Raw genomic sequence first — 10721 nt, forward strand, 5'->3', positions numbered from 1 at the left:
TTGGTTCTGAAGAAAATTTAAGAAAACTGGTTTTAAAAAAATCTATTGGTTCAATTTTGAAAAAATCGAATTTTCAATTTTAAACTGTATTACAAATCTGAAAAAAACCGATTAAAGCTAAGACCTTACTTTCAATCGTCACAATGATTTAATGATTTAGGCTGTAGACAGACAGGGTCAATTAACTTATTACGATTAGTTTTGAATTAAAAAAGGGAATTCCTACAAATATACAAAACAAATTATCTGCCAGGGGGAGGGGGTTATGACCCCTCAACCATAGGTGTGCTAATATAATCCAGATAGTTACTGGTTAGCATTAACCTAAAGAAGAGTTTTAGGTCAGACCATTTTTCAACTTTTTTTTTAAATTAAGAACGTTAATATTTTGTAATTTTGTAACTGTCAAGGCAAAAATCTTAACTTGAAAGTTCATAACCTTAAACATTGAAATCTTATCTGAAAACCACTAAGAAACATTTTTTTTGTGAAAAAGCATATTCTGATACTTCGAAATCCAACACGGGTTATAATTGTGCTCAGTTAACGGCATGACACACCACTTTAAAACACAATAGACAATATTAATTGATGTTCTGGCTAAACTTGAATCAATCTTTTTTCTACAATTATTTATTAACCCACCACACACACACAAATGTATGCATAAAAATGTCATCGCTGCATTAATTTATTGTTAGAAAACAAACATCGCCATTAACGTAACTGTAAAATTCTAGTTTTTCAACATTTGCATCGAACTTATTGAATTAATTTTTTTTATGGATACAAATTTGGCATCTATGCAAATATAAGTTCATATTTCACCTTTCACTTTTTTATAAAATCATTTAGAAAACAAATAACCTATTGTTTACATTTTTTATAATTGCATATAAGTTTTTTGGCAGCAAGCTTCTTAGCCGAAATTACAGAATTAATTTTGCCATTTATAAAAAAGTATAAATTATTCTAGAATTCATTATAATCTAATGGCAAAGCTAGTTTCATTTGAAAATCATATGTATTGCATACATTAAAAGCAAAATATTTATTTCTGTTTAAAATTCAAATTTATTTAATAATACAAATTTATAAACAAAAACAAGACAACATACAAAAACAACTTCTAGGTTGCACTAACTTGCCTAAGAAATGTTTTATTTTATTTTAGTTACCTAAATCAGTTTTAAAACTGGTAAAACTCCTTCAAAAAATAATTTTGCAAAACAAGTGAACTTAGTTATTGCCTTTATAGAATACAAATTTTGCAAACACTTGCAAAGCTATATTAAGAATTTTTGGAGTATTTCTTTCAAACCCTATTTTTTCATACATATAAACTTTTATATGAGGCTCTAAATATAATCTTGAAAGCAGAAGTGCACTAGCACTTCCATGAATCTCCACGATTCTGAGAGCCTATATATAATAGTTTTCACAGGAGCTGAGATTTAGCATTTTGAAGAACGATTTACACAGACAAAATTTAAGAAGCTATCGAAACAACGAATGCAACTATTTTGTTCTAATATAAATAGAGTTACCAGATGCTTAAAAAATACTTAAATATACTCTAGATTTGTTTTATTCACATAAACATTCTGGTGACCCAAGATTTTTGGTAATTCAATTTCCATATCATATTGGAATTTTTTGAAAAATTGACCATGTTAACCATTATTTTAACAATTCCGATTGTTCATAAACTGTAAAAATCACATAGACGGTAAGCTTGATGATCAGATTTGACAATTAAATATGGGAAAAAAGCTTACCACCTTAATCAATTCTAATCCTCTTATTTTGTTAAGCATATTGCAGCCAGAAATTCAAAGCTACATGCACTCTTCAAGTCCACCGACTAAGGTGGCTGTGTCAGTTAAAGCGCATGGAAACTAATGCTTCGGCCCAAAAAGTCTAGGAAGACAGTGGATCATGTGCAGCGCACAAGTGGAAAGTAACCTCACCCAACTTGGAGCACGAAACTGGAGACACCTAGATAGGGACCGAGCAGATGGAGAAGTTTGTTGGGTGAGGGCCTAGTTCACACAGGAACGTAGCACCACCTTAAGTAAAGTAAGTATGTACTCTCCTTTAACTGAATACGCACAAATATTTTCTAAAAGGGTTTTTGTGACATCTGTCAATGTACTCCCTTAAGATGTTAAGAAGAAAATAAAAAAAAATATCAAAATAAAAGTGCGAGTTTTTGTGATTCAACTGAATAGGCGTCACGACAGTTTAAACGTTTCTTATGAGCGTTTTTAAGTACTGGATAGTTTAAATCAATAATTTTAGTGTTTTAAATAAAATCCAATTTCTAATCTAAAATTTTAAGACCAATAGATTTTAAAAGCTAAACTCGACTTGATTAGATACCAAGGCCTAACTGGACGTGTTGCAGCAGCTGATAAAATTCGACGAAGTCTTAATGGGTTTTATTCCTACTTAAAAAATAAACATTGATGGTAAAAAGAACTGAAAATACAGCAGCTTGAAGACGAGAAATCTTATGGCGTAAATCTAATTCCTGCGATACTGAGAAAAAAATGAAACAACAGTTTTAAGAGTTATTAAAATTCGAGAGATCTTAAACGAATTAAACTTCAGAAAAACCGCTCCTTAATGAACAACGGAAACTCATTCTATGAGAGTTTTTCAAAACTCAAACAATTTGGAAAAAAAATAGTATTACGTGGTTTTTTCAGACTATAAAACTATTTAATTTCGGTGGTCCTGTGTTTAATATATTATTTTCACGATTTGGTAAAATAAAAAAGGTGTTTAAAGCTTCATCACAACTGGTAAGAAGGTGTTGTTATAGTGAGAGCTGTCAATTATTATGGAAAAGATTAGGTTGAGGTGGCAACATCAAAAATTAATCCAGCTGCGCATAAAAGGATCTTAAAAGAAATTTGTCTATATAATCTAACATTTTTTAACCCATAAACTTGCTCAACCAACATGATAACGAGCCTATTTATTCGGCACAAAATCTTTGACAGAAAAGCAAAATTAGCACTTCTTTAATAACTGCCATACTTATGTGATCTACACTTTATTAACTTCCCATAGGGAGCTATTGTAATGGGTGCGATTTGTCAGATTGAAAATTTTGACATTTCTCGACGTTTCAAGGTCCTTGAGTTGAAATAAAGGATTTTTAGAAAGATGTCTGTGCGTAAGTGTGTACGTACGTTCGTACGTCCGTAAGTTCGCGACGTTTTTTTCGTCGTCCATAGCTCAAGATCCAGAAGAGATATCGATTTCAAATACATTTTGTTATACAGATAATAAAGCAGAAAGACGCAGAAAGGGCTCTCAAGAGAATTGCGTGGGTGGTTTTTTTAACATAGCAGTTTGAAAAAAAGGTGAACAATTTGGTTAACCCTAAATATCTTACGAACCAAAAACGCTAGAGACTTGAATTAAATTTTGTATAGTATATTGAAACGTGATATCAAAGAAGTATATTTTTTGAAAAAAAATCCATTTACGGGTTTTGTTTATAATTCGAAAAAACTGAAAAAAAATTTGTCACCTCCAAAATTTTACGACCAAAATATGATTTCATCTCCAAAACAATTTTGTACAACGAAAAATTATGTTTTTGACATCTGATAAAATTTTGAGAAAAATCGAATAGAATAGTTTTTTTTTTTATAAAAAATAAAAAACTAAAAAAAAATATATAAAAGTTGGTAAAAATTGATTTTCGACTGAAATATCTTTTTAAAATTTTGAAATATTGGCCTCAAAGTAATTTTATCTTATAAGAAATATTTTTTTCAACATTCGATAAAATTTTGAAAAAAATCGAGTTGACAGTTTTTTAACTAACTTAAAACTCTAAATAAAAAACAATACTAAAACAATACTAAACATTTACTTTCAACTCAAATAGCTTTTCAAAAATTAAAAAGATTGGCTTCAAATTTATTTTATTTCACAGAAAATATTGTTTTCGATATTCAGTAATTTTTAAATAAAAATCCAACAGTCCGTTTTTTCAGAAAAAATAAAATCTACAAAAAATAATACGCAAATTTGGTAAATATCGATACGAGTACATATAGACAAACTTTTAAGCAAGATAAATCTACAGACGCGATTGGAAGTTATTATTGTGGGTCGCATCTCAGCATCTTTTTAAATATACTTCTGGATAGTCAAGTTAGGTTAAAGTGGTTGTCCGTTATGGAGTAGGCCACACTTAGGCCAGTTTAATGGCTCATTGTGGTACCACATGAATCTTGAAGCTTTTTTCTTAGCCTAATGAAACCAGTTTAAATCCTTTAAAAAACGTGAGAGGTTGATTATGTTAATGTGATTGAGATAGTTTAGATCGTTATAGAATAATTTTCCTAGGCTATTCTTGCGCTTTTGAGCTAGATCAGGACATGCACAGAGGAGGTCTAGAACTGTTTCCTCTTTTTCCTCATCCATACAGCTTCTGTGTAAGTTATTTGAGAATACGCCTAGGCGCGACGCGTGCTTTTCTATTTGACATCTGTTTTACACGCTCGTGGACAGTCTCTATGGCCTAGCACCCAGCAAGTGTGAATAATGTGCCATCTCCATTAGAAATGGTCGACAGCTAAGGACTGTTATAGATTTTATAGAGATGGTTGGTGGTCGTCAGCTTAAAGAATAATTAAAATCTTTAATGTCTGCAACTGAGTTAGCTTTTAGTGAAAAATCGTTGAACAGCATCAAAAGGTTGTAGGTAGGGTTTATACCGGAACTAGTTTACGAAATGATTAAAATTAATAGTGGAACTATCAAATAACAAACTGAGCAGAAACTTGTTTCGCTCCCGTCCAATAACAATTTTAATACTTGTGCCTATGAAGTTGGCTTCATGAAAATATTCAACTTTTCTTAGTAGAAAGTTTTGCAGGTGGGCGAAAGAAAAAATGCAGACTGATTTTAGATAATTCTTTCCAAATTCTTTTTTTTTTTAACATCATTACCACCAACAAATGCCACTATACCCATTAATATTTGGCAAAATGTTAAACGAAACTTTCAAACCTTTTTGTGCGTATTCAGTTGAATGTATTTATGAGCATTTGTTTAAAAAAATGCAGTAAATATTTGACTTATGACCTCTTAAATTTACAGAAATGTACCAGAATATTATTGAAGTTCAAAACCCAAGTGTTAACTACGATCTTTCGACTTTATAACATGTAAGCAAGTCCATGGTTTAGAGTAGTTCTTTTTGATGTTAATGTAGTCTGAAAGCTAGATTGCCCTAAATTATTAAATTATGAACTACGTTCAAATAAATAGAATTAATAAAATATACCTAGGTAAATTTAAATATTTTTACTACATTATATCGCATTCATTTGCTACTGTGTATTTACTGCTGGATGTAAATAGCAAGTCAATATTTACAATTCCAACTTTTGGGGAGATATTGCATTCACAGGCTTCAAATGTGTTTTTTATTTATATGCAAATTTTGACCCTAGCTGTAAATTAATGTCTTCAAAAATATAGAAACAAAAAGAAACTATATAATTTTGAAAGAAAATGTTTTAAAATTTGGCATATTACTTTTATTAACAAAAAAAATAGTGTTATACATTTGGCGGTTTCAAAAGTTAACGTACTGAAATACTTCATCATTAATTTTCTATCATTTTTTGAAACATATTGGGCGGTATCCCAGCCATAATTTAACGAATGTTGGTTTTTAAGTGCTTAAGAGTTAAAGTATTATCAGAATAAACACGGTATTTCTCGTAGCTTGGTTGACCAGTTGATATCGCCTGGAAGAGAAATAACGCGGCCAGGAAATATCTCTTGCAATAAATCCATATTCAATCAAGTTGTGTGGAATGTCCCACCGTCGTGTTGAAACCACATATCTCCAAGTCATACTCTTCGATATCAGGCAAACAAAAGTTGGTTATCATATTACGATAACGCTCTGAATTGACGGTGACATTTGTTCCTTGTCGTTTTCGAAGCTTATTTTAAAATCACACCTCCGGAACATAGAATGCACAAAACAGTGACTTTTTGTGGATGTAATGGTATTTCTTCAATTACTTGAGGATTTTCAGAACCCCAAATACGACAGTTTTGTTTATTAACATACCAAGCGAGTGAGACATATGCTTCGTCGCTGAAGATAATTTTGTTCGAAAAATCGCTTTCAATCGCCTGTTGTTCAAGCACTCATTCGACGTATCTACAACACGTTGTGAATGGTCAGCTGCCTTCAGCTTTTCTGTAAGCTTGACTTTTTATTTATGTAGGTAAGATCCAAAAGCAAAATACGCCTGAGAACGACGAGGAACCGACACATTCGGGTCTTCGGCAACATTTTCACTTACAACAGCGATAGTTTCAGTTCTACGAGCGAAAATATGATGCACATGCCTTGAAATATCTGCAACCAATCTAATTTCTTTACAATGTTGACAATTGCTTGCGTAGTTGGACGATTATAAAAACCATAATCTCCTCTAAAAGCACGATATATGGCTGAAGCAGTATCACCTTTAACAGGAGGTTTTAACAATTAGTATGTGTTGTGCAATAATTAAACGATCCATTTTCGTAAATGTTAGACTTTCAATTGCCAAAAAAAATTGTTTTAATATCTTAGTAAGATATATGTCGATCCAGCCCTCCTTTACTTTTGAAACCTCAAAATGGATAACCTTTTATAACAATCAACTGTTAAAAAAATCGATGATTTCAATAAGCTACATCAATTTTTTTTTAAATATTGGGTTAGTACCCGTAATTCCAAAAACTTCCTCGGAAAATTAGATTTATAAAGATAAACAATTGATGAGGTAGAGTTTCAAACTATTTGCATAAAAAATGTTTCAAAAGCAAGTTAATAAGGAGTACAGACAATAATAGTGGATTGCAATACCTTTTTATAGAAGCCACTTGTGCATCCAATAAATGTCTGATTGGTGTTATCTACAAACCACCTAACATAACAGACACAAACGTTATTACAGACATTCTAGAGGAAGTAACACCTAACTTTAACCACATAATTATTGCAGGAGACTTAAATATTGATCTATTAGATAAACATAACAGTAGGACCAAAAACTTCAACGAAAATCTATTATCCATCAACCTTTTTCCAGTTAACACTGATCAACCCACGCATTTTACTTCGGCTAGCTCCACTCTACTTGATACATTCCTGGTCAATCAACCACATCTTGTGAACTTCTATGGGCAGCTTCATGTTCTCGGATTTTCCAAGCATGACTTAATCATCGATTTTTATAACATTAACCTAAATCCGACCTCAGAAACAGAAAGCATTTCATTAAGGAATTTCAATGCAATCGATAAGCAATCATTGGTAACAAGTATATATATTACTCTAATTTAGAAAATATATACTACATCTCAGACGTAGATGAGCAAGTTTATTTCTTTTGACACCTTTGTGCCAATTAAAAACGTGCGAATCAAAAACCCTGAAATAGGATGGTACACTAGTTACATTGATAAACTTATTCTGAAAGAAATATAGCTTACAAACGTTGGAAAAGGTTCAAGTTACCACAGTTGTTCAATGTTTCTTCCAAAAAACTGTGGAAGAACATTAAATCTCTTGGTATTATGACGAAACAAAAGATTGCTGATGATGACTGTGATGTAAATGAACTAAACAATCAGTTCGTAAGTTCTGTTTCTGACACAAATAATGGTGTTGCGTTTGACACAAACTTTGAAAGAAGTAATGAGCTTCTGTCAAGTTTCAGTTTTAAAAGAGTTTTTGAAGTTGAGGTATTTAAGGCCGTAAAAGACATACGCTATTGGACTAGACAATTTGCATCCTAAGTTTGTAAAAATTATTCTTACTTTTATATCTCCTTTCTTGACACATATCTTTAATTCAATATTAACAAAGTCCTGTTACCCGGCACTATGGAAAGCTTCAAAAATATTGCCAATTCTTAAAAAGTCAAATTCGCAACAAAAAGAATACCGACCGATTTCTTTCCTACCATTCATCTCAAAAGCGTTCGAAAAGATCGTTAGTCAGCAGATAGCAGCATTCTTGGAAACACGGAATTTAATCACACCGACGCAATCTGGCTTTAGACCGAAACACCTCTGTACGACTGCGCTTCTGTAAATAAGCGACGACATACGACAACAAATCGATAATAATAAAGTCACAACTCTGGTTCTCCTTGATTTCTCTAAGGCGTTCGACACTGTTTCACATACAATTCGTCTGAAAAAAATGAATTCTTTCTTCTTCTTTGAAAACTCAGCCTTAACCCTCATAGCACAGTATCTAAGCCGTCGAACTCAGGCTGTTTTTGCTAACTCTACATGGAACTAACTTAGCATGGAACTCCTTGCCTGCTAACCTGAGAGGGATTCACAGCAGCACTCGTTTTGAGAACTCTTTAAAGAACTTATACAAATGCTGAAAATGTTTCCAAAATAAATAAATAAATTTGACATGATCGTTTTGAACACGAAGTTATATGCTGCACAGAAAAATAATCACGAATTTCAAATAACTGTGGAGGACCTCAAATTGTTTTTTTGGCATTCTACTATTGACAGGTTATCACTCACTTCCGCGAGAAAGGTTATACTGGTCCTTGGATGAAGACTTACATGTTCCCAGTGTGTCTAAAGTTATGTCAAAGAACAGATTCATGGATATAAAGAAATACTTGCATTTTTGCTACAATGACGCTGCTTCTCGGTCCACCGATAAGCTGTTCAAAGAACGACCACTTGCTGATTTGCTTATCAAGAAATTTCTCCAGTGGGGTGTTTTTCATGAAAATGTATCTATACCTAGATGAATCTATGATTAAATATTTTGGACGACACCCATCGAAGCAGTTCATAAGAGGCAAGCCAGTGCGATTCGGTTACAAAAACTGGATGATTGCAAGTTCTGATGGTTATTGTTTCGCTTTCGATATATATTGTTGAAAATTAGTACAGAGCAGTAATGAGCCATTGGGAACACGTGTTGTAAGAGGCCTCTTGAACAAAGTGAATGCTGTTCCGCAACAGCATATTGTTTTCTTTGATAATTTCTTCACCAGCCACGCCTTGCTGCGAGATCTGCGTGATGCTGGCTATCGTGCAACAGGCACTGTGAGTGAAAACAGAACGAAAAGATGCTCACTGCTTTTCATCAAGGATATGAAGAAAAAAAAACGAGCAGAATTTGACTATCGGTTTGATACAGCAAATAAAATATTGTTCGTACGATGGATCGATAACTGCGTCGATCAAGCTGATCAGTCAGTTGCAGTATATAGAACAGCTATACGTGGTAAAAAGTGGTGGTGGGTTTTATTCACAAATATGCTCGAATTGGCAGTAGCTAATGCTTGGCGTTTACATTTACTGACCGCTGATGAGAAACTAGATCAACTCCAATTTCGTCGCAGTATTGCCCGTTTATATTTGAGGAAACTAGCCTCCGAAATCGATGGAAGACGCCGTAAGCCTTCTTCAGTGGTGCCAAAAATTGTTCAAGATGGACATGGACACTTCGCCCAAAAGTTGAGTAATCAGCTGCGATGCATAGTTTGTCACAAGAAAGAACAGTGGCAATGCAAAAGATGTTTAAAACATTATGCATCGAAAAGGGATGTTTCGGGAAATACCACACTTAAGCCCATTGGCCCCATTTTAGGACGGAGTTTATTTTACATATATAAATACAAAACCTCCATATTGCATAATTTTTAAATAGTCAATTTGATAGGTTAAAAGCTGTCATATCAAAAATTGTATTTTTAAAAAGTTTTTAATTTCGCATTGTGAATATAGAGCTAGTAGTACCCGTGGCATGATGGTTAGTGCGTTGGACTGTCATGCAAGGGGTCTTGGGTTCAATCCCTGCCTGTGCCACCTTAATTTAAAAAAAAAAATAATTTTCGCGGGTACTGCCTCTTGCGAGGAATTGACAAATCCTTCAAGAGTAATTCTTGTCATGAAAAAGTGCTTTCTCAAACTAGTCGTTCGGATTCGGCCTAAAATTGTAGGTCCCTTCCATTCCTGACAACAGTACTCGCACACAGGAATGGTTGAGAGTTGTAAGTCACTAGGCCCTGGTTCACAACGGACTGTTGCGCCACCCCATTTTTTGAATATAGAGCTCCCAAACGCTTACTCACGCTAATACTACATTTCTTCGGTTACCTGACAATATAGCAATCATCCATCATCTTAGCCGAATCCTAATAAATCAATTTCTCAGAATTTTTAAACTTATTAGAGTCATTGACTTAACATTTTACATTAAAATTTCTGTAAACTTATATTACACGTGTTAGACCCAGTTTTGAATTTCGTTTTTGTTCACAACTTTAATCAAAAAAAAGAAAAGAATTTTGCATATGCAAATTTCCATTTTATTGGCAAAATTAAATATGTTAATCTACAGAACATATTTATTCATCAAATCAATTCAAATCATTAAGAATACATTATTAATCCAATTTTATATTACACAATAGGCTAAGAGAATATTTCCAATTAATTCACTTTTATTCAATCTCAGATTAACATTTAACAAAAAAAATTCTTCTTTCACAATATTTTATCAAAAGCGCATTATTAATTTATGAAAAATAAAAACTCTAATAAGTTATGTATGAATATGGGTGCGATAAATTTGTATTTTTTTCTCCAGGGTATCCCCCAAAAGTCTAACTTCCCAGATTAATGACATCAAG

This window comes from Eupeodes corollae, chromosome 2 (assembly GCF_945859685.1).
Source record: "Eupeodes corollae chromosome 2, idEupCoro1.1, whole genome shotgun sequence".
Lineage (NCBI taxonomy): Eukaryota > Metazoa > Arthropoda > Insecta > Diptera > Syrphidae > Eupeodes > Eupeodes corollae.